Here is a 6,655-nt window from a genome sequence, read left to right on the forward strand (position 1 = left end):
TTCACATTTTAAATCTTGTTCTTATTTCTCCTCTTACTTGATCACACAAAAGCACCTGACACTCCCTGGAGTACTCCCCTTTCCTTGAAATACTCCTTTCACTCAGCTTCCAGGGCACTCAACAGTTCCACTTTTTCTCTTACCTCGTTAAGAGAAGTATCTCTTAATGGTATCTTAATTTCTTTTGTCGTTTACTTTTCATCACTCTCATCACCACATGTTGGAATGTTCCACAGCTCAATCCTTGGAATTCTTTCCTTTTTTAACTACCTATACTCCACTGGTGAATTTGTGATTTAAATATTTCAGACTCCAGCGCGTGCTTCATGGCGGTGGGGATCTGCTTTGTCTGTTACTGTGTCTCCCAGCCCCTTAGAGAGACACACAAAGAATATTCAATAAATATTTGTAGAATAAATTAATAGCTTGAAAAACATAAAAATAAAAGTTATTAGTCACTGTTTTAAAGTAAATATGCAAGTGGCTCAGTCATCTGACTGAGTCATCTGACTCTTTGCAGGTCACCCCATGGACTGTAGCCCACCAGGCTCCTCTGTCCATGGGATTCTCTGGGCAAGAATACTGGAGTGTGTTGCCATTTTCTTCTCCCGGGGATCTTTCTGACCCAGGGATAGAACCCAGGTCTCCTGCATTGCAGGCATGTTCTTTACCATCTGAGCCGCCAGGGAAGCTCTCAAAAATGAATCTTCTTAATAACATGCTTCTGGAAAAGATGGCTCAAAACATTAAGCTGCCCATAAAATGGGTAAATTGACTGGAGTAAAATAATCTAGGAAATAATAAGGCCCAATATATATGTACATTGAAAATTGGAGACCTGGGGACTCCTTTATTAAATAATTGCTTAAGAAAAAAAAGAGAAATGTTGTCTTGGGCATTTTTAAGCCAATGACCTACCTTTTACTTTTTGCCTTAACAAAGTAGATTGCAAATTTTAGAACGGGCCTTTAAATAGTAAAACCTTTGGTGAGCTGCTTAGAGAACAGTACTTGATTGTTCAAATTTAATGAAAAGGAAAAGAAAAGGAGATTATAGAAAGCCCATTGATGGTATCTTTCCCAGAGTCTCTGTTTATTAAATAATTTTATTTCTTCTTTATTAAAATGTCCATCAATTCTTTTGTTCATTTACTGGAGCTTAAACTTCTATCCTGAATTTGTGTAAGCTATTTTAAATAATTTGACAACAATTTTATAAATTTACAGGAAACATTTCCCCTCATCTTATGTTTTTAAAAAACATAGAACTTCAAATTTTAACACTTTGACCTAAATAGAATTTATTTTGGGGTACTGTATGAAATTAAGTATTATAAAATGCTTTGTTATTTGTCAACACTATCAATTCTGAACACATTTGTAGTAAAATAAATGGAAACCTCTTTTTTAGGGATAGTTGGATTTAGTTATAAAATTTCAATATCTTAAAGGACATTTCAATTTTACTTAAATGTATTTTAAGATAAATAACCTAGGTTAAATATAATGTTAAAATAATAAAACAGATTTAAATGGGCTCCTGTTTAACATCTTTCCCACTCCTAATCTTCTCTGATCCTTTTATAGTAATAAGGGTCAAACATGTATGTTTATAGAAACAGTAGTTTTGTTTCTTAAAGATAGTTTCTTTCATGGGTATTAATTTGCAAAGTTGATGATGACTCAATTATTTCCAGAAAATGAATCTTAAACTGGGCATCAAAAAGATGATGAAATGACATAAAACCATGTCTTTGTGATTATTTTTTTTTTAAATGAATGAAACAAAGAGGAAATTGTCTACTGAAAAAAAATTATACGGCTATACTTTTCTAAAAAGGAGTTCATATGAGAGGGATATAAAGTAGATATAATTGATCAAAAGAGAAATGAGCATTTTTTTTTTTTGCCCTTAAACAAGCCTATCTATCACTGCATAACAAATTGCTGCCAAATCGACAGCTTTAAACAGTTTATTATCTGTCAGTTTTGTAAATTAAGTTATTCTGGCTTGGTGACTCTCATTCTGGAGTCATGCTTTTGCTCAGATAGTAGATGAGGCTGGAGTTATGTGAAGACTTGCCTTGGACATCCAAGATGGCTTCTTCATTTCACACTTCAACTGGATAGGCTCTTCAGGCATCTATCTCTTCCATGGCCTCTCTATGAGGCCAGGTTGGGTTTCCTCATAGAATGGTGGTCTAAAGTAAATTTTAAGTGGCTACTTGTTTCCCCTATAACATGAGCTCTGAGACCAAGTGACTCAGTGACTCAGTCTTAGATGTCACAAATCATCACCACTACTGCACTCTTATTTGTTAAATGGGCCAGCTCAGATTCACTGTGGAGGATACTGCACAAGGGTGGTAATTGCTATAACTTGTTCTTCTGACTAAATGCTCTTCTGCTACTTTGGAGAATTTAACTGTGTATTCAGACTAATAGCAGAGAATGAGAAAAGGGCAGAACAAGCATCTGAAAGTCATGTCCTACTCTTTGTGACCCCATGGACTGTACCCTGCCAGGCTCCTCTGTCCAAGGGATTCTCCAAGCAAGAATACTAGAGTGGGTTGCCATTTCCTCCTCCAGGGCACCTTCCCAAGCCAGGGATCGAAGCTGGGTCTCCTGAATTGCAAGCAGATTACCCACTAAGCCACTAGAGAATCTCCCAACTGAATGATAACACATGAAAGTTTGGCCCCTTGAAGGGCACATTTCTTTATTAAGTGCCAGATGTAATAACAACTTATCATACTATAACAGTGGGCATATTGAAAATGTCATAAAATTTTAGACCTTGATGGGATTTGAAAGTCAATCTTTTTTTTCTGTTTTGTTTTTTGGCTACATTACATGGCTTGCAGGATCTTAATTCTCTAACCAGGGACTGAACCTGTGCCATGGCAGTGAATGCACCAAGTCCTAACCACTGCACAACCAGGGAATTCCCAAAAGCAAACTCTATTTCAAAGACATTCCAACTAAGGCCAAGAATGGTTAAACAGCTTGCTAAAGGTTTATATAAATCACTGAAGACATTCTAACTCGTAGTTTACAAATTTGCATGCAACATGCCTCCTTCTTTTATCCACAAGTATTTGAACTAAAAGGCTTCCCTAGTGTCTCAGACGATAAAGAATCCACCTGCAATGTGGGAGACCTGGGTTCGATCCCTGGGTTGGGAAGATCCCCTGGAGGAGGGAAAGGTTACCCACTCCAGTATTTTCACCTGGAGACTCCCCATGGACAGAAGAGCCTGGTGGGCTACAATGCATGGGGTCGCAAAGAGTTGGACATGACTGAGCAAATAAGCACATTTGAACTAAAACTTTACTAACAAGACAACTGACCTAAGTATGGTTTTCCTTATTAATTTTTAAGAGCTCAGAGACTGACACCTGTGATGTATTAAAAAGTATATATAGAGAAAAAAAGCCCAAGTTTATTATAGACTAATAATTCTCAAATTTGAGTAAAGTATGAACCCCTTTTTAAAAAAAAAGAAAGGAGAAAAACTCTCAATGGCCACATTATTGACTTAAATTTCTTATTTAAAAAACTACATGATTATAGTTTTGTATCGTATTTCAATTATATATTTGTATTATAGTTCAAATACAAAACTTTGTGTAAAATTCTTAGGATTAGAACATGTACATAACTATGAAACCAAAACAAATGTGCAAGTTTGTTGAATAATATCTAACACATATACTAGTTAATGGATAATAGCCATTTTATATGTAGCAACTCATTTAATACCCAGAATAACTCTATAAGGTTGGAGACTATTCATTTAATAGATGAGAAGTCAAGATACAGCTGGTCAGTGGGGACCTGGGTTTCACAATTAATTGAGTATGAAAAATATTGTTGGACAGAAATTAAATTGCTGCTTGTAAATTGAGTGTGGTACTGACTGTACCTCTGTAGATCTTCTGGGTTTAACATACTTAAAATGAGTACTTGAAAAGATACAAGTACCCCAATGTTCATGGCAATATTATTTACAATTGCTAAGACATGGAATCAACTTAAGTGTTCATCAATAGATGAATGGATAAAGAAGAAATGGCATATATAATGTATGTACACACACACACACAGAAATACTACTCAGCCGTAAAAAAGAATGAAATTTTGCCATTCACAACATGATGGACTTGGAGGGCATTATGCTAAGCAAAATAAGTCAAAGAAAGAAAGACAAATACTGTATGATATTACCTATATGTGGAATCTAAACCATACAGGAAACTGCTGCTGCTGCTGCTGCTGCTGCTAAGTCGCTTCAGTCGTGTCAGGCTCTGAGACCCCAGAGACAGCAGCCCACCAGGCTTCCCCGTCCCTGGGATTCTCCAGGCAAGAACACTGGAGTGGGTTGCCATTTCCTTCTCCAATGCATGAAAGTGAAAAGTGAAAGTGAAGTCGCTCAGTAGAGCCAGACTCTTAGCGACCCCATGGACTGCAGCCTACCAGGCTCCTCTGTCCATGGATTTTCCAGGCAAGAGTACTGGAGTGGGGTGCCATCGCCTTCTCCAACAAGAAACTAGTGAGTATAACAAAAAAGAAGCAGAGTCACAGATATAGATAACAAACTAGTGATTACCAGTGGGGAGAGGGGCAACACAGGGGTAGGGCTTAAGAGGTACAAAGTATTAGGTATAAAATAAGCTAGAAGGATATACTGTACAACACAGGGAACATAGCCAATATTTTATAATAACTATAAATGGAATATAACCTTTAAAAATTGTGAATCACTATATTGTATACCTATAACTTACATAAAATAAATTTTTAATTAAAATGAGTTGGAGAGTGACTAATTTCTCCCATCTCTTTTTTTCTCTTCTGTCAGCTGTTAACTACACCTTGAAAAAGCACAAATTAATGTTATTTGGTATTCACTTGAAGCGAATGTCTTCTTAGAAACTAAGTCCACAGATACATTCAAATCATTTTTCCATTTTATACATCATTTGTCCATTTTATAATTGGGTTATTTGTCTTTTTATTGTTCAGCTCTAAGGTCTCTCATTAGACTTTGACAGGGTGATACTGCTAGGCACCAATGCCATGATTAATGCAAAAACATGCGTTCTGAAATTGCATACTTATACTCGGTCACAGAGTGGTCATCTATGAGATCCAGAGTCAAATCTGCTTCTACTGAAATTTTGTAGATTATAATTAAAAATATACATTTTAAATGTTTAATAAAATACTGATATCAGAAATATTCCTTCCACTTACTATAGCAAAGAGCAAATTTTTCAAAGAGGTTAAGGCAGTGTTAGTTGCAATAGCAAAAGAATAAAAAAAATGTGTCTTCCTAAAGCTCAGGGTAAAGAAAACAATTCTATACTAATATTATGGACGATAGCAATTAAAAATTATAAGCATCTGGACTATATTGATGCATGCAAAGTCATTCATGAAACAATGTTAGCCACAAAATATGTCTTAAACAGATATACACTCATACATTCTAATAGATTTATAAATGTGTCTACATCATTTGTCTTCAGACAAAATTTATGAAACATATTCTTATAAATCTACCAAAATTTATTATTATACTTATAAATGTATATAATTTTATCTTCAATATACTTCAAATATATTATATATAAATTTATTAAAGTACATGAATATGCATTGACAAAAAATGTAAAGTAATGGTAACAGAATTTTATGTGTATTGGTTTCAGAGAGCAGTGTTTCAAAAAATGGTTCTATTTCATTAATATTCAGTCCTCAAAAAAGTTTGGGAATTTGTTGGGGAGAAGTAAAGGAAATGTCTTTTAGGTAGAAATTCTCAGAGCCTTTAACCCACTAATTTGCATTGTGAATCTCTAAAATAAAGAAGTTCATCATATTATTTATCTGTTATTATCTGTTATTTTAGTCTGTTATTTTCATCATGATTTACATTTATTTTACTTGTGTAAACGAATTTGTGTAAATCTCATTTGTACTTGTTCACTAATTTATTGTCCCCAAACTATCAATTCTAATGGGACAGGTAAGTATGTCTATTCTTCACCATTTTCCAAGTGCCTTAGCCAGGGCACACAGCAGGAGCTCAATAAATACTTTTGTAGTGAATGCATTACTTGCAAGAGCATTTTGAGGGACTAGAGCTTGAAGTTACATACTTTGGAAATGACCACTCTAAAGTTACTCAATTGTATAATAACTTCAAAGAAAATACTGTGTGAACGTCTCTAGGCCATTAGAAATCCATTTAATAACTTACTGCTGTACTTCAGTGGAATCCATTACTACTTCATGGAACTAAAGGGATTTCTCAGAGAGCATGTCATGACCTGGAAAAATCTTGCAAAATCATTTTTATACTCTGCAACTCCAAATGACAACTGTAGTAAAAATGACAGTAACCATGGAAGAAGTTGAAAGGAATCATGTTTGCATCAATACCAACAATTCTGGGAAACACATCTGGTGGCCTGAGATTTTCCATGGAGAATGTCTTATTTTAATAGTTCAAGTAGACATGTCTTCTGGAAATTGCAAATTACTGACTCATTGGTTCTCTTTTAGGATAAGCGATTTCACATATAACTTGATTTTTTTGAATAGTTCAAATCCATGTTAAGACAGCTATTAAAAATACTTAAAATATATGTCTT

The sequence above is a fragment of the Bos taurus genome, chromosome 4, assembly GCF_002263795.3.
Source record: "Bos taurus isolate L1 Dominette 01449 registration number 42190680 breed Hereford chromosome 4, ARS-UCD2.0, whole genome shotgun sequence".
NCBI lineage: Eukaryota > Metazoa > Chordata > Mammalia > Artiodactyla > Bovidae > Bos > Bos taurus.